General features: G+C 49.5%; 1 protein-coding gene across 2 annotated transcripts in view; it reads right to left on the bottom strand.

The window, feature by feature from the left end:
• The window catches only part of LOC119961765 (spermatogenesis-associated serine-rich protein 2-like), a 230,787-nt gene that overhangs the window by 65,810 nt on the left and 138,133 nt on the right, over positions 1-26,844 (bottom strand). The gene's annotated exons all lie outside the window — the stretch shown is intronic.

The following is a 26,844-nucleotide window of genomic DNA, read 5'->3' on the forward strand; positions in this document are numbered from 1 at the left end:
CTCTTCTCTTACCCTGACTCCTCTCCATCTTCAACTTGGCATTTGGCTCTCAACGACGAGAGGCCGCCAAGCACCAACCAAGTAAGTCTAAGGTCAACGCACGCTACGAGATAGACGCTCCTAGCTACTATTCGGTACTAGTTCGAAGCCAGCAGTATCAGAACCGGACAACGGCCATTGTTCCTCTGACTGAGTGGGCCACTCGAAGCTAAGTATAGGCTTTTAGTAGTAGCTGTAGTTTAGCGAGTAGAGTTTATGCATGAGTAATAATTGACTGTGTGTGTAAATAAATGTGTATTGATTTCAAACTTACTAACTGGTGTATTGAGTCATTGATCAGTACTTGGCTTTAAACCCTCTGGTGGTATCAGAAAGATACCTGGCGACTCGAGCAAAGGTAATTAAAACAGAGCAAATTAAGGGAAAGCATAACGAGCAACAATGTTCAGAGATCGCCAAACTGATTTTGAAAACAGAAGGCCGTTTCTTGCACTTACTACAAGAAGACAATATTTACTATTTTTGGGAAATTAATCTTAAGTAGTTGCAAAGCAAGTGTCAGCACTGGAGCTAGGGTTCCACTTGTTGTCCATATCTAAACTGTTTCCCGCCAGATTTTGTACTTCACAAATGTGGCAGCCTTTCATATAAATTACTGACACCCACTTATGTCGTAATGAATGAAAGGTGTTGAAAAAAATGGCAAAAGCAGTATTCATTTCTTCAGTCGATCGTGAAATAAATATACTACTGCTTTGAAGGATTCTAAACTGTTCATCAGATTAGCATATGAATTCAACTTTGCTATTTGAATATAAAATTATATGCGATATGGTTGAACGAACTTAGAAAAGTTCTTGATACAGATCTGAAATATTGAGCTGGATTTTCATTGCTGAGGTCGCTCATGGGTGTAGGGAAACCTCCCGGCTCAGTGCTCTCAGCTCGAGAGAAAGTGCCCACAAAGGTGTGATTTTAATTTCGGGGGTGCAGGGATCACTGAAGTCAGTCCTGCCAATATATCGATTGAAGGGAGCAACAGGAGCTGCTGAGTGTGGAGGCTGACTGGTTAAAAGGCCAACCTCGGTGCCCTGCAACTTCAGTCGGAGTTATAATGAAAGCATAAGGCCGACTAGCCCTCACCCCTCGTACCATCTCACCGCCCCCCACACATTCCCCATGGCTCATTCATGCCAACTCATGCCACCTCATGTTCCTCTACCCAACGCCTTGGACCTCATGCCTCCCATTCAAACCTAAGTCCCTCCATCCACCCCTATTGGTCCCTCATGCCATAAGCTAAGAATACATAATGATGCTTCTCTGAGAGCCCAAACATCCCTTTGTCTGTTGAAACAGCTGGATCTAAGGGAAAATATTGCTTGAATGACAGCCCCTTCTCTTACATCAATTTTGTCAATTGTACAATGTTTATTTGTAGAATATAAAGAGATGTCAAGTGTCTATAGTTTCTGCTGTTGATACATTAAAGGTCCGGGTGATTGACATTTTTTACGGTTGTAGTAAAAGCAGCTCTTTAAAGAAAACTATGAATAAAATACCAAGATGGCGCCGGAGCGAGGCGACTTCTTACAAGCTGTGCCCAGCATACCTTCTTAGTGAAGGTGCAAGGCTTAAATTAAGGTTTTTCCTTTTATTCTCGTTCTATGCTTCTAAAACTTAATTCCAACTCTTTTAAACAATGTGCTAATTCAATTACTTACCTCGTATTAAGTTTATCTTTTCTCTACACCTTGCTATAACTGTAACATTATATTCTGCAGTCTCTCCTTCCTTCCCTATGTACGGTTATGCATTGTTTGTACAGCATGCAAGAAACAATACTTTTCACTGTATACTAATACAAAGGGGCTGGTTTAATACAGGGCTAAAGAGCTGGCTTTTAAAGCAGACCAAGGCAGGCCAACAGCACGGTTCAATTCCCGTACCAGCCTCCCAAAACAGGCGTCGGAATGTGGCGACTAGGGGCTTTTCACAGTACCTTCATTTTTGAAGCCTACTTGTGACAATAAGCGATTTTCATTTCATGTGACAATAATAAATCAAATCAAATCAAAAATACTGTTTTTCAAGCTTTTCCACAATGTCATTGTTACTGCAGAGTTCATTGGTTCTGTGAAGAATGCATGCAAGGTGAATAGGCAAGGAAGTGCCATAGATTAGCGTGTATGAGGGGCCACTGGGGGCGAGTGGAGGAACATAGGGTGGCATGGTGGCCAACGGTTCCCTTATCCATAATATGGCTCACAACACTTCAGAGAGGCCATGAGTCCTTGAAAAACTGGCACAACTGCACAAACCCTGGGGGGGGGGGGGCTTGGAGAAGCCTGTTCCCAGCCCCAACTTCTAACGGTCCGAGGAATCTCTCCGACTGTGTAAAAATCCAGCCCATTAACTCTTACTCTCTTCACAGATTTGGCCTGACCTGGTGAGAATTTCCAGCATTTCTGTTTTAATATTATGTATCACCTTCTCAAGGGCAATGAGGGATGGGCAATAAATACTGGTTTCGCCAGCAATATCCACATCCCATTAACAAATAAAAAAACATATGTGGTCGAGTTTACGTCAGCTGAGACAAATGGAATGAGAGAGTATGCAGATTATACATCTGGATGTGTCAAATATATCTACCTGAAGTGTTTTCCGTAGCTCATGCTAAAAGTAAATATGAGCTTTGCTCTTTATTTTCATTTAATTTCTAAACTAAATAACAAATGATTCAATAAAGTTGCAGCTGTAACCAAAAAGGGTCTCCGCAAGGGCCCAACTTTCATTCCACCATAACCACATCTTTTCATTCATTACTGCTTAGGAAGGATTACATTTTTTTATTATGATGTATCTTAGCTGATATCAAGGGAACTCTTTTGCCAACAGCACTCTGCTGTCTCCTGGTCAGAACTGAAGTGAAAGAGATAGCATACCAAATGGAGACTGTCAGTGAAGAGGCCATTCTTCAATCATGAAATACAGATCATCTGAAAGTTCAAGATATTAAAACTTGAGATGCTAATGCTGATTATCCAGCACCAAATGTTATTGGAGGCTTTATCCTTGCCAGCAACCTCCTCAGAGTGGCAAACACCGACAGTTTTGACGGACTTATCCACACTGGAATTCTAAATCCCTGTCTCGCCCAACCTTCCTTACTCAGGCTCCTGTGACAGGAGCTGCTGGCTGTACTGGCCTGGAGTAACTGGGGAACAGAGAAATAAGAAACACCCCATTTTTACGGCACTTGCTGACTAGATGGTTGGGAGGGAGTGTTGGGTTGTGTCTAGGGCGATCCCCCTCTAACTCTATCAGAGTAACAATCAGGATAAAACTGGCAGTACCGTCTGAAGTTAACAATTTAAATTGCTTCCTTCAGATGGTTCCCAGCCTAGTGCAATTGTCCAGAGGAAGGTAACCCTTCTGGTCAATTGCCGGGTAAATTGTTTTGTGGGAACTCCTGAGAGGGATTCCCCAGTGCATCATTGGGGTACCCCCTAAAGTGACACTGGGGAATCCAGAGGTTTACAGTACAAGACGTTCTCCAGCCTACGGCATCTGAGCCAGCTCTCTGGAAAGGTTATCCAGGTGCACCATTTCCTCATGTTTTTCCCACACTTCTCATTTTTGTCTTTTTTCAAAATGTTTCTCTATTTCCCTTCAAAGCAATTCTAAATTCAATTACGGCCAGTGTTTATGACACAGCATTTCAGATCCCAACAGCCTTTCATGCAGAAACCCCAAAATTCTCTTAACCTCTCCCTTTGTCTTGTTGATGATCTTAAAGTTCTGCTGAACTATCAAACCTTTGAGGTTCATCAATGTTGCAAGGAATTACTGTCTGTTGCAATAACAGTGAAGATACTTCCTAAACTGCCTACCTGCTCTCATCTTGAGAAAGAATTAAAGACACAGCCATTGGAAAGACAATTGACCTTAAAAGATCTTGAATTAGTGCGAAAAATTGGATGGTTGTTTCCCAGACGCTGATAAACTCTGCCGTTAATAAGAAATCCTTTTGCCAATTTGAAATCTGACACTTCAGGAAATGTTCTTGGTACCATGTAATGAGGTGCAACAACTTCAGTTAGAGGCATCCCCTTCTTTGGCGATTACTCGCTAACGAATATGATTGCCCACCTCAGAAACAGCGGGCGCAATCTGAATGGGGACAGAGTCCTGTACGGCACAAGATTAGCCGGGTGTTTCCTGGTGCTCGGAGCACCAATAAACACCTTGCTATTTAATGCCCATCTGGGTAGATTGGGAGCCACAGCAGGGAACTCCCCAGTAAGGCCACACTTAGCCTTGTTTTCTGCACTGAGGAATGCCGCTCGCCAGACCTCCTGAGTGCAGAAATGGTGTCCATATGACTCAAGACCCCCCCCCCCCCCCGACACGTTAGATCTCACGAGCCATGGCGAGAGTGAGATCTCCCGGCATCCACCGGTCATGTTGCACCACACTGTTTTTTGGACGCAATACGATCGGTAGATCCTGCAGCCCCCTGGTCATAGGTCTGTGAGGTCTTGCATGGCTGATGAACCCGATCCTAGAGCCGTATCTTCAACTGCACACTTGGCATCTTCTGTGAGGTGGGATTGGTCCGTGGACTCTAGATCTCTGGTATTCCTTCTGAGGCTCCATATCTGAGCCTCCTCTTGCCGCCAGGTTTCCTCAAAGAATTGTGTCTCTTCCATCAGGAGGTTCCTCCAAGTAGGTCTCTTCTAAGAAAGGGTCTCTCAGACGTTAACGGCTATTTTTCATTTAATGAGGTAAGCCTCAGGGGACCTTTGAAGTACTTCCTTAGTCTTTCTCTGGTTTGGGTGCTTACCATGAGCCAGATGAAGACTATTTTCTTTACCAGTAGGGATTATGGCATTCTTCGCACATGATCGGTCCAGCGAAGTTGGGTTTGGATAATCATGGCCTTGATGCTGCTACTCTTGACTCCTTCAAGGACACTGATGGTAGTCCGCCTGCTATTCCAATGATGCAAGGAATCTATCTCAGGCAGCACTGATGGTATCTCTCTCGGGCGTTGATGTGTGTCTTTGTGCGGTTCAGGTTTCGGAGCAATACAGAAGAGTTGGGAGGTTAACTGCCTTGTACACAAGGGTCTTGGGGGTGTCAAAAACGTCCTTAGGAATCCAAAAGGGGCACTCACAGATTGGATTCGATGTTGGATCTCTGCAGCGATATCTGCCTTAGATGAGAGGTGGCTCCCCAGAAGGGGAAATGTTCCACATTCAGTCGGGTTTCTCTGTTAATCTTGATGGAGGGAGAGACCGGTTCTTGACCTGGGGCAGGTTGTTAAATGACTTGAGTCTTCTTCAGGTTGAGGCTGAGACTAATGCTTCCACAAAGGTGTCAAGCATGGCTTAGAGATTCTATTCTAAGAGAGCGGAGGTGGCGATGTTTTCCGCATACTATAGTTCCACAAGTGATTTTGGTGTTGTTTTCTTCTTGGTTTTCAATCGGTTGAGGTTGAAATGTTTTCTGTCCATCCTGTAGATGATGTCCATTCCACTGGGAAGCTTGATCCTGAAAAGGGGGAGGGTGGTGGCGATGAAGATGGAGAAAAGGGTGGGGCAATGGCACATCCCTACTTGACTCCAGTCTTCACCTTCAAGATTTCTGTAATTTTCCTTCAGTGAGGACTGTTGTTGACATCTGGAGGAGTTGGAGGATGTCGATGAATTTCTCTGGACAGCCGGCCTTTGACAGGATCTTGCGATAGCACTTCCCGGTTGACTGAGTCAAAAGCCTTGGTCAGTTTGATGAAGGCCATGTAGAGAGGTTGATGTTGCTCCCGGCATTTCTCTTGTGCCCTGGTGAGTGCACAATCAATTCCAGCCCCACAAACCCTGGAATCCCCACATACCTGATTGAATTTGATTATTCATAAATTTATATAATTTCCTGAGATTGTTTACCCTCGAATGCTCCAATGAATTACAGGCACCAGATTTGTAAGTAAAACATTTTAAAAGCTGTTTATTTATAACAAGAGAAAAGATAAACATGTAATGGCAAAACATAGAACAATGGTCTACTAATCTAATTATTCCCCAAACTCTGTCCCATCCTCTTCACAGACACACTCAAGACAGATGGACAATGAGCGGGTACAAAAGGCTCAAAAATAACAGGGATTAAAAGGGCATGAGACAAATCTTTGCTGCTGAATTGGTAGTCTTTGCAGTCAATGATCTTGAAATCATTGGTTGGTTTGGTTCCTATAGCCTCTGCCTTCAGTTAAATCCCGCTGGCTGCAGAATTTTATCTGGGGAGTCACTTTAAGTTGACTGATCCCTCTCACTGAGACTATCTTAGAATTCTCTACCTGAGAATTTAAAAGAATTGTTTTCCATCCACTCTGCCTCTGGAATGTTTGCTCTTTCTGCAGATCAAGATTAACTGCAGTGAACAGAAAGTAAAAAGCCCTTTATTCCAGACCTCTAGAGATCTCAGGGGAAAGCTCTCAGAACTGTGCCTTCCCGAGCCTTCCAAACAGAGATTAGGTTTTCACAGACCTGACTGGAGACTGCTTGCAGCCTTTTGATCAGAGCTTAAACTTCACAGGACCGGCTGGATAGAGAAAGTGTTTTAAACATGCTTCTGGCTGCTCTTGATGTCTAAACCAAACTGAAATAAAATGGAGATTGCTCTCTTCTAAAGCTGTCTACCAATCACAGTCAAAAACAAGTTATGTCCAAGAATTTCAGAAAAATTAACTGGCTGCTAGTCAAGTCCATTAAAATGACATCACAGAACTATACCACATAGCACATTGCACGGAGGGAATCATCAATGTCACTCTGTGAGCCTTATCTTCCAAATATGTTTCTTTGGATCTGGAAATATATCTGCTAAGAAGCTTTAATGTGGTGCTTAGGTTAAGATATGTTGATGAAAGAATGTGACTGTATTTATGGTTTCTGTGTAGCTGGAAGGTAATGTGCTTTTGTTTGTGATGCAAACTTCTGGAGTTTATGACCCATAAAGCAGATCCTGTTGCAAAGCAGCGGCGATACAAGATGAATTGCATCCTATAGCCAAGAGGAGTGAATTTGGACCACACCAAAAATGTAAGGTGGAATGGGAGACTGGGGATAAAAGTTGGGAAATTGTCATTTCCGTTGCCATAATCATCATAGATTATCATAGAATTTACAGTGCAGAAGGAGGCCATTCGGCCCATCGAGTCTGCACCGGCTCTTGGAAAGAGCACCCTACCCAAGGTCAACACCTCCACCCTATCCCCATAACCCAGTAACCCCACCCAACACTAAGGGCAATTTTGGACACTAAGGGCAATTTATCATGGCCAATCCACCTAACCTGCACATCTTTGGACTGTGGGAGGAAACCGGAGCACCCGGAGGAAACCCACGCACACACGGGGAGGATGTGCAGACTCCGCACAGACAGTGACCCAAGCCAGAATCGAACCTGGGACCCTGGAGCTGTGAAGCAATTGTGCTATCCACAATTCTACCGTGCTGCCCAAGGCTTCTGGAGTATGACTCTTTTGGACACAGTTCAACATCACTTCAAAGACAAAGAAGACAGACTTTGCCTGTGCTGAGAACACCAACAGTTCCTGGGATCATAGAATCATAGAATTTATAGTGCAGAAGGAGGCAATTCAGCCCATCAAGTCTGCACCGGGGCCCTTGGAAAGAGCACCCCACCCAAGCACAAACCTCCATCCTATCCCTGTAACCCCAGCTAACCTTTCTAGATGCTAAGGGCAATTGATCATGGCCAATTCACCTAACCTGCACATCTTTGGATATTGAAAGATGATAAACTTCTATATTGTCTTTGCTGCTTCTTGTTAAGTATATGTTAAATCTTGATTAATGAATTCTACTTGATTCATAAATGTTAGTTATTCATACCTTGTAGATCAAGCACAACAGAGGAACCTGATGTTCAAAATTGGGGCGGGATTCTCCCGCAACTGGCCGGATGGCCCGACGCCGGCGCCAAGAGCGGCGCGAACCACTCTGGCGTCAGGCCGACCGGAAGGTACGGAATCCTCCGCACTTCTGGGGACTAGGCCGGCGGCGGAAGGGATGGCGCCAAAGGGCTGGCGCAAGTTGCCACATGCGCAGAACCGGCAGCATGGTTCCGCGTATGCACAGACCGGCCGTCATGTTTCCTGCACATGCGCAGGGGGGTTCTTGTCCGCGCTGGCCATGGCCGAGACCTACAGAGGCCGGCACGGAAGGAGAGAGTGCCCCCCACGGCGGGCGCCGATCGCGGGCCAGGCAACCGTAGGGGCACCCCACCGGGGCCGGATGCCCCCGCCCCCGAGGATTCACCTAGCCGGCCTACAAGCCAGGTCCTGCCGTGATGGACCCTGTCCATTTCACGCCGGTGGGACTGGCCAAGAAACAACGGCTGCTCGGCCCATCGGGGCGTGGCATAATCCCCGCCCCTGCCCGAAAACTGGTGCCGGAGAATACGGCAGCCGGCGTTGGAGCGGCGGGACGGATTCGTGCGGCCCCCCCCCCTCCCCACCCCATGGATTCTCCGACCCGGCGGGGTGTCGGAGAATCCCACCCCAGATCTTAGTTTGTTTTAATTAGAAAGGTTTTATACCTCAAAACCCTAAACCTTGCAGTTAGAATTTTGCATTGGAGGAAATATAATCTGACTGCACACAGAAATAAAGGTTGGATGGAAGCCACAGCGACCAGCCGTGAATCTCGCCGCGCCAGTTTGGGGGGGTGGGAGAATCGCGTGCAGGTGCCTGGGCGGCGTGGCGGGACTCGCCCGGCGCCCCAGCGATTCTCCCACCTGGCGTGTGGGGGAGAATTGCTCCCATGGATTGTGTTATCAGAGAGGCACAGACTACAAATTTGGAGGAAAGGAGGTATAAAGAGTGCTGGAGAAGTAAGAATAATTTTACATTACTCTTGCAAAGAGCTGACATCAACAATGAATCACCTCATTCTGGACTGCTAACGTTTGTGGCTCCATGATTCTGAATGTTAAAAGCCAATTTCCCTTGTATGCCCCAACTTCAGTCGGTTCAATGAACACAGTAAAACAACAAATGACTCACATTGATATTGGGTTTTTCAAGCAGTAAACTGTCTCAAGGAGTTTCGCAGGAGGATGATCAGATGAAAATTGACACCAAGCCCGAGAAGGATACATTTGGACAGGTTAGTGGCAAAAGTAGACTCTAGGAAGGCTCTTAAAGGATGAGACATAAGAGACTGAAAAAGGATGTAATTCCAGAGCATTGGAGCTGAACTTTCTGATTTGTTTCTTCTGGGCTATAAATACTTATAGTTCCATAATGCTAAAGATTAAAAATTAACTTTGAGAAAAGTAAATTTAAAATGTTATACTGAACAGTAGGCTGTAACGGCAGTGCATCAAGGGCAGCACGGTAGCATAGTGGTTAGCACAATTGCTTCACAGCTCCAGGGTCCCAGGTTCGATTCCGGCTTGGGTCACTGTCTGTGCGGAGTCTGCGCATCCTCCCCGTGTGTGCGTGGGTTTCCTCTGGGTGCTCCGGTTTCCTCCCACAGTCCAAAGATGTGCAGGTTAGGTGGATTGGCCATGATAAATTGCCCTTAGTGTTCAAAATTGCCCTTAGTGTTGGGTGGGGTTACTGGGTTATGGGGATAGGGTGGAGGTGTTGACCTCGGGTAGGGTGCTCTTTCCAAGAGCCAGTGCAGACTCGATGGGCCGAATGGCCTCCTTCTGCACTGTAAATTCTATGATTCTATGATAATCAATATTGGGCTGTGCTACTGCTGGAAATCATTCAAAATATATTCTAATGGTTGAAAGCACGGAGAGAAACATTTGACAGAACTAAGTATAACTCACTAGATGCCTGAGCAATTAGAACCTCCTTTACCTTCCATAATAAGGAAACTCCCCTGATGGTCATAATTGTTGAATATTCAAGATAGCTCACATTTTGGGCTTTGATCTCTGGTACAGCACTCCCGAGGCACAGTTTGGATACAACCACAATAGTTGGATTTAATCTAACATATGCTGTGGAGCTTATTAATATCAAACAGGAGAACAGTGATGTTGTAGACTGTGCAACAAATAACATCTTGAAAAGATTTGTGACATTGATGTCCTGGCAATTAAATGGGAAGGTAGGTAATTGGCAAGGTGGGTAATGGAGGTGTCGGTGTATATGCAAATTAAACAGATTAAAACTCAGGGCATTCATGAATTTAAAACAGGATTTTCCCGAAAGGCATCTGATGGGAGACGAGGAAATGGCTGGAGAACTTAATAAGTACTTTGCGTCTGTCTTCACAGTGGAAGACATGAGTAATATCCCAAAAATTATAGAGGGTCAGGGGGCTGAGTTGAGTATGGTTGCCATTACAAAAGAGATGGTGCTAAAAAAGCTAAAAGGTCTTAAAATTGACAAATATCCTGGCCCCGATGGGCTACAACCTAGAGTTCTGAGAGAGGTGGCTGAAGAAATAGCGGAAGCGTTGGTTGAGATCTTTCAAAAATCACTGGAGTCAGGGAAAGTCCCGAACGATTGGAAGATCACTGTTGTAACCCCCTTGTTCAAGAAAGGATCAAGATAAAAGATGGAAAATTATAGGCCAATTAGCCTAACCTCGGTTGTTGGTAAAATTCTAGAATCGATCGTTAAGGATGAGATTTCTAAATTCTTGGAAGAGCAGGGTCAGATTAGAACAAGTCAACATGGATTTAGTAAGGGGAGGTCGTGCCTGACGAACCTGTTAGAATTCTTTGAGGAGGTGACAAGTAGGTTAGACCAGGGAAACCCAGTGGATGTGGTCTATCTGGATTTCCAAAAGGCCTTTGACAAGGTGCCACACAGGAGGCTGCTGAGTAAGGTGAGGGCCCATGGTGTTCGAGGTGAGCTACTGGCATGAGTTGAGGATTGGCTGTCTGACAGAAGGCAGAGAGTTGGGATAAAAGGTTCTTTTTCGGAATGGCAGCCGGTGACCAGCGGTGTCCCACAGGGTTCAGTGTTGGGGCCGCAGCTGTTCACCATATATATTAATGATCTGGATGAAGGGACTGGGGGCATTCTAGCGAAGTTTGCCGATGGTACGAAGTTAGGTGGTCAGGCAGGTAGTGCTGAGGAAGTGGGGAGGCTGCAGAAGGATCTAGACAGTTTGGGAGAGTGGTGCAGGAAATGGCTGATGCAATTCAACGTGAGAAAATGTGAGGTCTTGCACTTTGGAAAAAAGAATCCAAGCATAGACTACTTTCTAAACAGTGAGAAAATTCATAATGCCAAAGTACAAAGGGATCTGGGAGTGCTAGTCGAGGATTCCCTAAAGGTAAACATGCAGGTTGAATCTGTGATTAAGAAAGCGAATGCAATGTTGTCATTTATCTCAAGAGGGTTGGAATATAAAAGCAGCGATGTGCTACTGAGCCTTTATAAGGCTCTGGTTAGGCCCCATTTGGAGTACTGTGTCCAGTTTTGGGCCCCCCATCTCAGGAAGGACATACTGGCACTGGAGCGTGTCCAGCGGAGATTCACACGGATGATCCCTGGAATGGCGGGTCTAACATATGATGAACGGCTGAGGATCCTGGGATTGTATTCATTGGAGTTTAGAAGGTTAAGGGGAGATCTAATAGAAACTTACAAGATAATACATGGCTTAGAAAGGGTGGACGCAAAGAAACTGTTTCCGTTAGGCGAGGAGACGAGGACCCGTGGGCACAGCCTTAGAATTAGAGGGGGTAAATTCAGAACAGAAATGCGGAGACATTTCTTCAGCCAGAGAGTGGTGGGCCTGTGGAATTCATTGCCGCGGAGTGCAGTGGAGGCCGGGACGCTAAATGGCTTCAAGGCAGAGATAGATAAATTCTTGATGTCGCGAGGAATTAAGGGCTACGGGGAGAATGCTGGTAGGTGGAGTTGAAATGCCCATCAGCCATGATTGAATGGTGGAGAGGACTCGATGGGCCGAATGGCCTTACTTCCACTCCTATGTCTTCTGGTCTTATGGTCTTAAACCCCGCCCTCAGGGTGAAATATGGGACCAAAACCTGCAACATGCAGGGAAGCAGTCACTCATTGTGATTTTATCCAGGGTAGCCAATTAATGATTAGAGGGTGCGCTCACCATCCAATTATGGACAGTGGCTGTGATACAGCTAATAAGGGAGAGATAATTTCAAAATGGAAATGACCTCTCTCTCGGTTTTTAAAGTTTAAATTTAAAAATGGATTTTGCAGGCAGGCCTTCACTGGGGGATCGGGTAGGATGGAGCTGCAAAACTGGCACGTCGACCGGTGGAGCTATTTTTAGCTCCAATCCACCTCTGATCCCAGCTTCAGTGGTTTAAAGTTAAAGTCCTTAATGTTGGACTGATAGTTCCAAATTCTCTGAAAATGAACCCAAGTTATCCGACAATAACAGGATGTATAACAGTTGGCTCCAAATAATGATTTATTAAAATCACAGTTTAATATTTTGTCCAGTAATAGGGATTTAATTTCAAATCCAGATGACCTCACATGGTTTTTCCAAAAATCTGGTCTAATTTACTTCAGGCCCCAACCAAACTTTTAATATTTTTAACTCTTTGACAGACTTTTTCACATAAAAGAATAATTTCCTCTGAATTGGCCTGACAACCAATGATCATTCCTCCAGTTCAACAAACACTCAAGATTTGATCATTCTGGAGTCCGGTGTGTGGCGCTAACAATTGCACACAAAGACTCGAATCGGTACAAGGGAGGCTTTATTACAGTGAGATGCTATTCCTTCGGCTGCAGCTGTAGAATGGCATCTCAGGGAAACTTATGAATATTTATACTGCTCCCTGTGGGCGGAGCTAGCTGGCAGGGGCTTACCGGAAAGCCTGTAATAGAGGTACTGTCGTACATCCCCTAATGCAAGCATACACATATATATAGTGGTAGATCACCACATTCACCCCCTGTTAAAAATGAGTCCGGCGGGGGTGACCTGAAACTATAATACATAAACGTGATCTATTTAAAGAGGGGGAGGAGAAAACAGAACCAAGCAAGGAACTTTAGAGAGTCGTGAATACTGCCCAGTCCATCACTCGAACCTGCCTCCCATCCATGGACTCTATCTACACCTCCCGCTGCCGGGGGAAAGCGGGCAGCATAATCAAGGATCACTCCCACCCGGCTTACTCACTTTTCCAACTTCTTCATCGGGCAGGAGATTCAGAAGTCTGAGAACACTGCCACCAGACTCCTAAATGACCCTCTTATTGACTGACCTCATTAACACTACACCCTGTATGCTTCAACCGATGCCAATGCTTATGTAGTTACATTGTATATCTTGTGTTGCCCTATTATGTATTCTCATGTATTTTCTTGAATTTTGTTTAATTCCCTTTTCTTCCATGTACTGAATGATCTGTTGAGCTGCTTGCAGAAAAATACTTTTCACTGTACCTCGGTACACGTGACAATAAACAAATCCAATCCAATCCAAATGTCCATCTTGCAACCCGGTGCCAGTCACAGGTTGAGTCGGGCCGGCGGTCGGACGGGTCGTTGTGAGCGACACAGCAGCGGTGGCGACATCTGCCCAAGCGGTGTCAGCGTCGACGGCGTAGGTGCTGGCGGTGTTTGTGCTGGCGGTGATGGTGCTGGCCAGTGGCTGGAATACTCCGGGAGTGAGCCAAAATCTTCCATGTCCTCTAATGTGGGCAGGGGAACGAGGGATGGAACTGGTGGAGCTGAAGTCGGGGGTGCCGGGGAAAAGGAGGGTGCCGCATGGGTAGGGAGGTGTGTGGGCATGGGATCGGCACCCGGGAGAGCAAAGTCCCTGAGCGAGACTGTATCCTGGCGGCCGTCGGGGAACTCCAAGTAGGCATACTGGGCGTTGCGTGGAGCAGGCGTACCATGTCCACCAGAGGGCCTGCCTTGTGGAGCCTGACATGCCTACGAAGTAGGACCAGCCCTGGAGCTGCGAGCCAAGGCGGGAGCGACACCCCAGATGTAGACTTCCTAGAGAAGGTAAAAACACGTTCATGGGGTATGTTGTTAGTTGCAGTGCACAGCAGTGACCGAATGGAATGGAGCACGTCAGGGAGGACCTGCTGCCAGCGAGCGGCTGGGAGGTTCCTGGACCGTAGGGCCAGCTGGACGACCCTCCATACTGTCCCGTTCTCCCTCTCTACCTGCCCATTTCCCCGGGGGTTGTAGCTGGTCGTCCTGCTGGAGGCGATACCCCTGCTGAGCAGGAACTGACGCAGCTCATCACTCATGAATGAGGATCCCCTGTCACTGTGGATATAGTCGGGGAAACCAAACAGAGCGAATATGGAATCAAGGGCCTTGATGACGGTGGCAGACGTCATATCTGGGCATTGGATGGCGAGGGGGAACCTAGAGAATTCATCGACCACACTAAGGATGTAGGTGTTGCGGTTGGTGGAGGGGAGGGGCCCTTTGAAATCCACGCTGAGGCATTCAAAGGGGCTGGACGCTTTCACCAGGCGCGCGCGGTCTGGCCGGTAGAAGTGCAGCTTGCACTCCGCACAGACCTGGCAGTCTCTGGTGACTGTCCGTACTTCCTCGACGGAGTAGGGCAGATTGCGGTCTTTGACCAGATGGTACAACCGAGTGACCCCCGGATGGCAAAGGCTCTCGTGCAAGGCACGGAGCTGGTTCACTTGTGCGCTGGCACATGTACCTCGGGAGAGGGCGTCTGGGGGCTCGCTGAGCTTGCCGGGGCGATACAAGATCTCGTAATTATAAGTGGAGAGCTCGATTCTCCACCGCAAGATTTTGTCATTTTTGATCTTGCCCCGCTGCATGTTGTTAAACATGAAGGCTACCGACCGTTGGTCAGTGAGGAGAGTGAATCTCCTGCCGGCCAGGTAATGCCTCCAGTGCCGCACCGCTTCAACGATTACCTGGGCCTCTTTTTCAACAGAGGAATGTCGGATTTCGGAGGCATGGAGGGTGCAAGAAAAGAATGCCATGGGTCTGCCTGCCTGGTTTAGAGTGGCGGCAAGGGCGACATCTGAAGCATCGCTCTCTACTTGGAAGGGCAGTGTCTCGTCTACTGCGTGCATCCCGGCCTTGGCTATGTCTGAGCGAATACGAGCGAAGGCCTGTTGTGCCTCGGCCGTAAGGGGAAATTGTGTGGACTGGATCAGTGGGCAGGCCTTGTCCGCGTATTGTGGGACTCACTGGGCGTGGTAAGAAAAGAACCCCAGGCATCGTTTGAGAGCCTTGCGGGAAGTGGGGGTGGGGAAGCTCCATGAGGGGGCGCATGCGGTCGGGATCGGGTCCCGAGGATGGCTAAGCGGTCTGTGCTGAACACATACTTCTCCTTGTTATAAGTGAGGTTGAGGAGAGATGCGGTGTGGAGACATTTTGCAAGGTTGGCGTCATGGTCCTGCTGGTCGTGGCCGCAGATGGTGACATTCTCTAAGTACGGAAACGTGGCCCGCAGTCCGTACCGGTCAACCATTCAGTCCATTTCTCGTTGAAATACCGAGACCCCGTTAGTGACGCCGAAGGGAACCCTAAGAAATTGATAGAGGCGACCGTCCGCCTCGAAGGCAGTGTATGGACGGTCCAATTTGCGGATGGGCAGCTGGTGGTGGGCGGATTTAAGGTCAATTGTTGAGAAGACCCGGTACTGTGCAATCTGATTGACCATATCAGATATGCGAGGGAGGGGGTAAGCATTGAGCTGCGTGTACCAGTTGATGGTCTGGCTGTAGTCCACGACCATCCTGTGTTTCTCCCCAGTTTTAACCACCACCACTTGGGCTCTACAGGGGCTGTTGCTGGCCTCGATAATACCCTCCCGAAGCAGCCGCTGGAATTCGGACCTGATGAAGGTCTTGTCCTGGGCACTGTACCGTCTGCTCCTGGTGGCGACGGGCTCGCAATCTGCAGTCAGATTGGCGAAGAGGGAGGGGGGGGGTCAACCTTGAGGGTCGTGAGGCTGCAAATGGTGAGTGGGGGTAGGGGTCCACCGAATTTGAGGGTGAGGCTCTGGAGGTTACATTGGAAGTCCAGGCCCAGTAAAAGTGTCGCACAGAGGTTGGGGAGAACGTACAGGCAGAAACGGTTGAATTCAACGCCCTGTACGGTGAGTTTGACCAGACAGAAACCCCGGATCAGGACAGAGTGGGATCCGGAGGCCAGGGAGATCCGCTGGTTGGCGGGATGGACCATGAGGGAGCAGCGCCTTACCGTGTCCGGATGGATGAAACTGTCTGTGCTCCCGGAGTCGATGAGGCAGGAGGTCGCGTGGCCGTTGATAAGCACCGTCGTAGAAGCGGTGGCCAAGTTGCGAGGACGGGATTGGTCGAGTGTTATGGTGGTGAGTAGCGGGCGATCGACCGAAGAGTCCGATGAGTAGCGGCAGTGACCCGGGTCCCGTGGTCCAGTCCCGAGGGAGGACAAAATGGTGGCGTCTGAAGTACCTGCGGGGAAGAAGATGGCGGCGCCCATGCAGCGCACGTTGCGGGGGCGAGGCACATGGAGTCGGAGGATGAAGATGTGGCGCCCATGGTGCACACATGGCGGGCGCGGCGAAAGATGGCGGCACCCACTGATCGCACGTGGAGTCGGGGAAGGAAGATGGCGACACCCACTGATCGCACGTGGCCCCAGGAGCAGCAGATGGCAGGGCCCATTGCGCGATTGGCTGAGGCGAGGGGGAAAGTTCGGGCGCGATAGCGGCAACTGTGCGGGCCTGACACACTACTGCAAAGTGGCCTTTCTTGCCACAGGATTTTCAGGTCGCGGTGCAGGCCGGGCAGCGCTGGTGGGGGTGCTTCTGCTGACCGCAGAAGTAGCAGCGGGGACCCCCAGGGTGCGCGGTGCGGCGAGAAGTGCAGGCATACTGCGCGGGAGCGGCCTCAGTTGGGGGTTCCGTTGCGGGGACCACGAGGGGTAGGATGGGTGGGCCGCACGGTGGGTGGGGGAGGATTGCACATTACGTGAAGCGGCCGTCATTGAGAGCGCTAAAGTCTTTGTCGCCGCAAGGTCGAGCGCGGCCCCTTCCAGCAGTCGTTGCCGGATGGGGTCCGATGCAATACCCATCATAAAGGCATCCCACATGAGGAGATTCGAATGTTCCGCGGCCGAGACGGCCTGGCAGTCGCAGTCCCGTACTAGAGGGATAAGGGCCCGCCAGAAGTCCTCAATCGACTCACCCGGTTGTTGAACGCGAGTGGAGAGTACATGTCTCGCAAACAGAGTGTTCGTCGACTGCGCGTAATTTTCTTTGAGAAGTTCCATGGCCCAGGCGTAGTTAGATGCGTCCTGAATCAGCGGGAACATGCTGGAGCTCAACCTTGAGTATAGGAGTTGTACCTTCTGAGCCACCGATGGTGTAGGGTCCGCTGAGGTGATGTAGACCTTGAAAACAGCCAGCCAGTGGTTAAAGTTTTTCCTGGCGTGCGGCGACTGTGGATCCAACTGCAGGCGATCGGGCTTAATTCTGATGTCCATGATGTTGGAAAATCTCACTGTAATAAATTGTGGCGCTAACAATTGCACACAAAGACTCGAATCGGTACAAGAGAAGCTTTATTACAGTGACATGCTATTCCTTCGGCTGCAGCTGTAGTATGGCATCTCAGGGCAACATATAAATATTTATACTGCTCCCTGTGGGCGGAGCTAGCCGGCAGGGACTTACCGGAAAACCTGTATAACAGGTACTGTCGTACATCCCCTAATGCAAGCACACACATATATCACCACACGGTGGTGGGTGGGAAGTTCAGCAGGATTCCTACCAATTATTGATTAGAGGGTGCGCTCACCATCCAATTAAGCACAGTGGCTGTGATACAGCTAAGAAGGGAGAGATAATTTCACAATGGAAATGACCTCCCTCTGGATTTTTGAAGTTAAAATTAAAAAATGGATTTTGCAGGCAGGCCATCACTGGGGGATCGGGTAGGATGAAGCTGCGAAACTGGCACGTCGACCGGTGGAGATATTTTTAGCTTCAATCCACCTCTGATCCCAGCCTCAGTGGGTGAACGTGTGCAATCGTCTACTTTTCAGTTTATCAATTATGAATCTGCTTGATGAATCTCATGGTGGGGCAGGCAGGCCCCGCCGTTATCTCATGAGGTCAAAGGTCCTGGCACCAGATTTAAAGGGCACCCAAACAAACATTCATTCATTGCAGACAGAAGCTCTGCGCTACTCCGCTTGAGTCCATGTAGCCGCAGCTCCCACTGGAGATGCTCACAGATATAAGCAACGTATGAGGACACCTCCAGCACTGTCTTTTGCTCATCTCGAGATAAGAGCACCACTATCCTATGGTCAATCCACTTTACATGCGTTTCCTTCCCTTAGAGCTGCCACTCATTACCATTCTCATGCCCACCTTGAACGTTGCAGTGGTCCATGATCACCAGCCTCTTGAACCTATAGAGCCCTGCTGCCTCTTACTGCCAAGACCTTGCTCCTCATTGTCCAGTGCCAACCGGTGACAGACCCTCCGTCTCTTCATCTGGATGAGAGCGATTAGCAAGGCAGGGTTGCCTGCAACCTGCATTATCGACCCCTCAATGTGTGAATGAATTGAAGTAATACATTAAGTGAGCATGTCCTTCACAGGTTTCCTGCCATTTTAAAGTAGGCAGGCAAGTGTTAAATCCTTCACCTGGCCTCTGTTCAGACACTAACATCCCCACTTCTTAAAGTAAAGGACATCTTGCAGGACCATAGATGGGTGTTCCTCCCATTCACACAAGAATGTATAGGGAGACATTGCTCTGTGACCAGGGTGATGAGAGCCATATGCAAGAAGCCTCATGCAGAGTCTTTTCTGTTTCTCTCCACTACCCTGGAAACTCTACAGAGATAATAGCCCCAGCTGCATGGAAAGACAAACTGCATGATCCCTTTTTAGGCACGACCATTCATCTGGGAAGGGATTAATGGGTTTCAGGTGCTCTCTGAGGTTTCAGCCCTGGGTCCCGACCACAGCCATATGGCCAATATTTACATGTCAGCAATTTTTCAAAAAGTATGTTTATTAGAATTTCTTCATAATAATCAACATCAAACCAGAAGAAAAGAATGCAAAAAATCCCAGCTAATATAAAAGTTAAAGAAAACACATAATATATTATTACCTGAAATACGTGGGGGGCGATTCTCCAATATTGGGACCAAGAGTTCGCGCCGTCGTGAACGCTGTCGCGTTTCATGATGGCGCGAACCGGGCCCGGTTCATGGCACTGGAGTGGTTCACACCGCTCCAGCCTCCTTTCGCGACGCATGCGCGGGGGACTTCTTTAGCGCGCCGGCCCCGACTCAAGATGGAGTCGGTGTTCAGGGGCCAGCCGCGGCAGAAAGGGGGGCCCGATAGTGGGCTAGACCCCATCGGAGGCCCCCCGGTGAAGGAGCCCCTTCCCTCTCCACAGGCCGCCCCCCCCCCCCGACCGTTCCCGCAGAGTTCCCTCCGGCAGTGACCAGGGGTGAACAGCGCCGGCGGGACTCTGTTGTATCGCCGCGGCCGCTCGGCCCATCTGGGCCGCAGAATCGGCACGCCCCGCCGATTCCAGCAGCCCACGGCTGGCGCTGCGCCAAACACGCCGGTGCAAATGGTACCGATTCTCCGCACCTCGGAGAATCACGTGCTGGCATCGGGGCGTCGTGGCATGGTTACGCCGGTTCTCCGGCCCGGCGTGGGGCTCGGAGAATCCCCCCTATAACTAACCTAAACCCCCTAACAATTGATGGTGACTAAATCCTAAAAAAGGAAATAAATGGTTGCTATCTTAGGTAGAACCTCTGCACTGATCCCCTGATGGTGAATTTGAACTTCTCCAAGTGGAGGAATTACATTAAGTCACGCACCAAACAGAGGCACTGGGCGGAGTGGGAGACCTCCAACAAGCAATATTCACCTCCAAACTATCAGCGAGGCAAAGACGACAACATCTGTCTCTACCCCAGACTGAATCACTGCGGAATCCGACCCCCCAAATATGGCCACCAGCGGACATGGTCTAAATCCACATGGAGTATCTCTGACATGGTATTAAAGAAGGAAGCCCTAAAGCCTACAAGTTTGGGACAGGAGCAGAACAAATGTGTGTGGCTAGCTAGGCCAAGAGAAAACGATCACACCCAACTTCAAAATTTTGGGAAAACCCACTCATCCCTACCCTCGTCAAGTGGATCCTGTGTAACACCTTAAACTGAATTAAGCTCAACCGAGAGTATGAGAATGTGGAGTTGACCCTGTAAAGGGCCTCACTCCAAACCTCACTAGTAAGTATAGGGCCCAATTCCCCTTCCCATTTTGTCCTCATCCTCGTTAACGGAACACAATCTGATGAGAGAATAAGGCCATGAGTCTGAGTACACCCCTCACCAGGGACAGAACCCTATTCATCAAGAAAGAAGGTAGCGGACGTCCGGTGACGGGGATGTGCTGAACGCACATGTGAAAGGTGGTTCTCTTCCTGAAAACTTGGAATGAGGCTTGCTGGGCTGAAATCAGGAGAAAACATCCCTCAATCTCCTCCAACACCATCAGGACAAGACATGCCAAGCCTGGAAAGAAGAAAGGAGGAAATGGCAAGAAGGGCGCCGAGACCCCAGCCACACCGGAATCAGATGGACCGCCAGGCTGCACACAGAGCTCCCCACCCCCCGACGACTCGCCTTCAGAAGAGTTCATTGTCGGACAAAGTCTGACTCCTGTCTTTAAGATTCCTTCTCACCGGTCCAAAACGTTTATGGGGGTGGGCTATGGGAGATGGTGAATGGTTAGTGCTTACTCACTGGGAAAGCTGTCATACAAGGCGGGCTCACATTGCTTCTCAGTGAGGATGCAAGTGTGAGGGATGTCCAAGTGTCCTGCCCTCACCCCCAGCCCACCCGGCCACCACACAACACCCAGCCCCAGCCAATCCTTCACACCTGTGACAGAGGTTAGAGGCAGATCGTGCAAAAGTATTTCATGGTGAGTATTTACAATATGTGTGCCCTCCCCCTTTCTATTTACTCCATACTACATTCTTGCCAACTTAAGTGTCATTTATCTTTCTACTCTTATGTGGCCTACCGCTTCTTCTCAGTGTTATCCGAGACAGCCCATCAGGGGTGGAGGCGGCCTGCTGTTTGTCTGACCGATTGCCCTGTGATGCACTTGGCTGTTGTCCTCTGGAGGGCCTGGGACTGGATGGGCGAGGTCTACCTTCTGCCCGTTGCCCAGCAGGTCACCAGTATCATGTAGGGGAGGGGGGGGGGTGTGGAGGGGTGAGGGGGATTCAAAAGGGATTTGGTGTTCCAGCGCCTCCACTGTGAGACATGCTGGGATGGGGCCCATCGCCTCCTCCTCCCTTCGGGTGATCGGTGGCCCCTGGGCTACTCCATGGGATTGAGAGGAGGCCGGAGTGAGCTCTGGTGGCCACACTGCCTCCTGGCACTGCCAGTCCTGGAGGTCCATCCTTGTCTGAACCATGGTGTTGATACCATCGGCCCTGGCACACTGAGACTGAGTTGTGTCCCTCAGCGAGTGAGATTTATCCCTCAGAACCTCGGTAATCGGGTGTGGACCTGAATACCTGGGACACCTCCACCTGTCTTCTGGCGCTCCTGGTGATTATTCCCTGCTTTATCCTAGAGGACAAAGAAAGGACATGGTGAGATCCTGGAACCTGAGTTTGATTTGGGGGTTTGTAGCTGGTGGGATGTGTGTGCAAGTCTCCTGGTTAAAGAGGACAATACGTATATTGGGGCTCATGGAGGGTGGGTTGTCAGGTAGATGTAGGCAGGTGGGGTGTTGTCAGCCTCTAGGGGATTCAGGGCAGATGTGAGCAGTGAGGGATGGGAGTGATGCCAGGGGCACAGAGGTGGTTATTCACCCGCTGGCATGCTCCTGATGGCGAGTTCCGGATCTCCCTCAAAAATGGCAATAATACCATTAACCCTTATTTGCATTTATTTCAATTTTATTGGCGAGATTAAAGTTGAATGCTGCGACCTCCCAAGAATGATCCGACTCCCCAGTGAGAGGTCACATGGGCATTGTTCAGTGCTCCTTTTATGAAACACAATGGGCGTGAATCTCTGCAAAGATTTCGAAGTGTGGTGGCGAACGGGAACTGCTGCGTGTTTCCCGGTGCTCGGCCCAGTGAGGCCGGCAATGCTATTCAATGTTAATCGGTCCACTTAACAAGGCCTCATGGGCTTCTCGCCACAAATGAAGGCTCGCCGCCACTGCGTTTTTCAGCCCCCTGCTAACAAGGTCGAGCAGCACTAAAGTAGCACTTGCTCAGCCAACCCCAGCCAGCTCACAACAATGGTACCCGGGAGACCGGCCCCAAGATTCGGGGACGCTGACTTGGGAAGCTGGTAGAAGCGGTGGAGGGTAGGCAGGGTGTCCCGTTCCCCGAGGGTCCAGGAGGGTCGATCATAGGGCTGCCAAATGCTGCCTGGGGTGAGGCGTTGACAGCTGTGAGAGTTAGGAGTGTGACCAGGAGGACTGGTCTACCTGCATCAATCATCTTTGTGACCTCTTCAAAATACTCGATCAAGTTAGTGAGACACGACCCCTCCCCTTCACAAAACCATGCTGCCTCTTGCTAATACGTCCATTTGCTTCCAAATGGGAGTCAATCCTGTCTCAAAGAATTCTCTCCAGTAATTTCCCTACCACTGACTTAAGGCTCACCGGCCTGTCGTTCCCTGGATTATCCTTGCTACCCTTCTGAAACAAAGGAATAACGTTGGCTATTCTCCAGTCTTCCGGGACATCACCTGAAGATAGTGAGGATCCAAAGATTTCTGTCAAGGCCTCAACAATTTCCTCTCTAGCCTCCTTCAGTATTCTGGGGTATATCCCATCAGGCCTTGGGGACTTATCTACCTTGATATTTTCAAGACGCCCAACACCTCGTCTTTTTGGATCTCAATGTGACCCAGGCTATCTACACACCATTCTCCAGACTCAACATCCACCAATTCCTTCTCTTTGGTGAATACTGATGCAAAGTATTAATTTAGTACCTCACCCATTTCCTCTGGCTCCACACATAGATTCCCTTGCCAATTCATCAGTGGGCCAACCCTTTCCCTGGCTACCCTCTTGCTTTTTATGTACGTGTATACAGCAGGATTTAGGTCGTTTGGAGACTTGGGCGGACAGGTGGCAGATGGAGTTTAATCCGGACAATTGTGAGTTAATGCATTTTGGAAGGTCTAATGCAGGTCAGGAATATACAGTGAATGGTAGAACCCTCAAGAGTATTGACAGTCAGAGAGATCTAGGTGTACAGGTCACAGGTCACTGAAAGGAGCAACACAGGTGGAGAAGGTAGTCAAGAAGGCATATGGCATGCTTGCCTTCATTGGCCGGGGCATTGAGTATAAAAATTGGCAAGTCATGTTGCAGCTGTATAGAACCTTAGCTAGGCCACACTCGTTGTTGTCTGGTATGGAGGGCATTAGCTATGAGGAGAGGTTGAATAAACTCAGTTTGTTCTCGCTGGAACAACGGAGGTTGAGGGGCGACCTGAAAGAGGTCTACAAAATTATGATGAGCATAGACAAAATGGATAGTCAGAGGCTTTTTCCCAGGGTAGAGGGGCCAATTACGAGGGGGCATAGCTTTAAGGTGCAAGAGGCAAGGTTTAGAGGAGATGTACGAGACACGTTTTTTACACAGAGAGTAGTAGGTGCCTGGAACTCACTGCCGGAGGAGGTGGTGAAAGCAGGGACGATAGTGACGTTTAAGGGGCATCTAAATCGCTGGCTTTGAAAGTAGAAGGCAGGCCAGCGCACGGTTCAATTCCCATACCAGCCTCCCCAAACAAGCGCCGGAATGTGGCAACTAGGGGCTTTTCACAGTAACTTCATTTGAAGCCTACTCGTGACAATAAGTGATTTTCATTTCATTTTCATTTCTTGACAATACATGGATAGGATGGGAATAGAGGGATATGGACCCCGGAAGTGTAGAAGGTTTTAGTTGAGACAGGCAGCATGGTCGGCACAGGCTTGGAGGGCCGAAGGGCCTGTTCCTGTACTGTACTTTTCTTTATTCTTTGTTGTTCTTTGGGTCACCCCTGGGCCGAGGAGTGAGGGGCATTGTGCCTGCGAGGCTATCAAGCCAACTTTAAATATTATGGGGACCAATAACAGGGGTAGCCACAGCTACAGCCTGTCTTTCCTACCAGACACATCCAGGGCAGGGCCCTGCTGTGGCTTCTATCTTGATAGACAATTTTGTCCCCTTTGACTGTGAGCAGCCTCTAGCTTCACAGCTAAAGTGTAGTTCAAATGAGGAATTAGCCTTCTTAGTTGTGATAGTACTTCACACATCTCAGCCGCGATTCTCCGACCCCCCGCCGGGTCGGAGAATCCCTGGGGGGAGGTGCGAATCCCGCCCCGCAGCCCTAACGCCGGCTGCCGTATTCTCTGGCGGCGTTTTTCAGGCGGCGGCAGGATTCCCGCCACACCGGTCGGGGGCCTTTGACAGTGGCCCCCCTAACGATTCTCTGTGCCCCTTCGAGCGCCCGTCCATTTTTGGCAAGACCCGCTGGCGGGAATTACTCACTTCATGCATGACGGGACCTAGCAGGTAAGTATGCGTGGGCAGTCCTCGGGGTGGCGCGGGGAGATCCGACCCGAGGGGGTCCTCTATGGTGGCCCGGCCTGCAATCGGGGCCCACCGATCTGCGGGATGGCTTGTTCCGTGGGGGCACTTCTTTCTTCCGTGCCGGGCCCCTGTGGGGCTCCGCCATATTGCCTGGGGGCTGGAACAGAGAAGAGAACGTCCCGCGCATGCGCGAAAATATGTCGGCCGATCTGCGCATGCGCAGAATCACGCCGGCTGTTCCGCGCATGCGCAAACCCGCGCCAGCCCTTCGATGCCAGCTGGAGCGGCGCCATCTCCTCCGCCATCCACCTAGCCCCCGAAAATGCAGAGATTCCCACACTTTTGGGCGCTGTTGATGCCGGAGTGGTTGGCCCCGGTTTCCCCGCCGGCGTCGGGACTTAGTCCCCAGAAAGGATAATCCCGCCCCTCAACTCTCAAGTGCCTCCTCGAGGGCACACGTGCCATGTCTCAGAGGATTACTAGTGCATAGCATGCCCAGCAAACCTTGATGCCTGAACAATGCGTCAGCACCATCGAGGCAGCTGCCAACAATCAAATACTAAAGAGCTGGGCTTCAACATGTGATCTTCTCGCAACCAAAGGTTAAGTATGTGGACGAGTGGAGGGCTGCTGAGCACAGTTTCCCTAATGTTCCCAATTGAGGTCTGCGGTCTAGGGGTTCCTGGTGTGACCAGGTGCGAGTGTGCAGAGCAATATTTGCCAGCAACAGGCTTCCTGGATGGCACTCTGAGAGAAGGCAGGACATGAAAGGGTGGGGGAGGCATGGGCTATTTGATGGCCCCGGGATAGAAGACCGAACTGATTGTCGTTTTCTCTCCTTCTCCAATTCTTTCCAGATCAAAAGATGTTTGCTTCACTCCTCTCTCCCTCTCGTCACCTCCTCCCCCAATCCCCCCTCCCCCCCCATTCCCCACCCTCCCCCTCAGACTGCCCCCTCCCGACGACCCTGTTTCACCCTCCCAGGATGATGGGCCTGTGTTGGTACTGTCAGCGGGTCACTATACAAGGCAGAAGGGTGAGGATAACTCGCTGTGAGGGAAGCTCTGCTGCTTCCCAGTTTCTGAAGATGTCTGACTCCTGCCTTTTTACTGACAGCGCTTATACCCATCCTCTGAATGGGGTCTGTACCAGGGACTTTTATCGGGGTCCACTGTGACCGGTTGTTGGGGGGAGCGGAGGGCAATCTGTGAAGATTAACATGACAGAGCCTTCACATAGATTAGGTGTGACATGTTTTAATAGTCAACATTTTACATTGTCATTCCCCCTAGCTACAGATAGTGAACCTCCCAATGCCCATTCAGTGCTCCTCACTCTTCTTGATTTTTCGTGGTCTAGTATTACATCTAGATGTGTCCCCAGAATGCACATCAGTGTTGGAGGCAGTCAGCTGCCTTCTGTGCCCTGAGAACTTTGATGCCCTTGGCTGACGTCCTCTGGAAGGCCAGGAGCTGGAGGGTCCTAACCGATCTTCCAGTGTCGCATGCATCGCCGTTACACCCTGTTCTGCTTGCTGCCCTTGAGAAGCGCCGGTGTCGGGGGGGAGTGGGTTCGAAAGAACTGGATGTGGTGATATGCCTGCAGATAATATTACATGTACTCAGCAGTGTGACCTCCCACCGGCAGGTGGTGTCAGACATCAGTTAGATGACATCCGGCTATGAAGAGATGATTGTAAGGTGTACCCGAAGACAGACACACATACGGGTAGTTCCAGGAGAGTCTAATATGACGTAATGCTCTCTCCTTAGACAACCTCGTGATTTCCAGGGCTCATTCCACATCGGGGGTGACGATTTGGATCTCCGGCATCCAGCACACCCCCCCTCCCCCGTCTTGGCCCTTTGCTGCTTATTATGGGGACAAAGAGAGGGCATTGTGAGCCGTGCTTGATGGGTCGGGGGTCTATAACAGGTGGAATGTATGGGCACCGCACCTGGACATGAAGGGGTTATGGATTGGATTGGATTGGATTTGTTTATTGTCACGTGTACCGAGGTACAATGAAAAGAATTTTTCTGCGAGCAGCTCAACAGATCATTAAGTACACAAAATGAGGAAATAAAATAAAACACATAAAGGGCAATACAAGGTACACAATGTAACTACATAAGCACTGGCATCGGATGAAGCATACAAGGATGTAGTGTTAATGAGGTCAGTCCATAAGAGGGTCATTTAGGAGTCTGGTAACAGCGGGGAAGAAGCT

This window comes from Scyliorhinus canicula, chromosome 2 (genome assembly GCF_902713615.1).
Source record: "Scyliorhinus canicula chromosome 2, sScyCan1.1, whole genome shotgun sequence".
Taxonomy (NCBI): Eukaryota; Metazoa; Chordata; class Chondrichthyes; order Carcharhiniformes; family Scyliorhinidae; genus Scyliorhinus; species Scyliorhinus canicula.